Genomic DNA, 477 nt, shown 5'->3' with positions numbered 1-477 from the left:
TGTAAGGATGGCACCTTTTGCTGTTTCTGTTTGTGTCTGTGTTTCCCTAGTGTTTCCTCGTCAGTTTAATTGTTGCCACCTTTGTCTCGTCACACCTGCTGTTTGTAATCACGTCTTGTCTTGTCCTTGTATATAAACCTCCTGTCCTGTGTTATTCCTTTGTCGGGTCGTATTCGTTTGGGTCTTCATGTTTCCTGCGTCTTGTGAGTTTCTCCCTGAGCTTCCTGAGTCCATGTAAGTTTTGCTGCCACGTCAGCTTATTGTTTTGTTACCTTTTTATTTATCATTAAACATATCTATTTTTGTAATCTGCCGAGTTGAGTCCTGTCTGCACAACTGGGTTCGTTCCTGTCCAGCTGATCCTGACAGGAGGTGGAACACCTGGGGAGCAGGTGCAGGAATAACAACCTTCACATCATCATGAATAAGATGGAGATGGTTGTGCACTTCAGACAGAACAAACACACCTATAACCCC

This window comes from Nematolebias whitei, chromosome 19 (genome assembly GCF_014905685.2).
Source record: "Nematolebias whitei isolate Nwh7 chromosome 19, NemWhi1, whole genome shotgun sequence".
Lineage (NCBI taxonomy): Eukaryota > Metazoa > Chordata > Actinopteri > Cyprinodontiformes > Rivulidae > Nematolebias > Nematolebias whitei.
Note: the sequence above shows the minus strand (reverse complement) of the source record.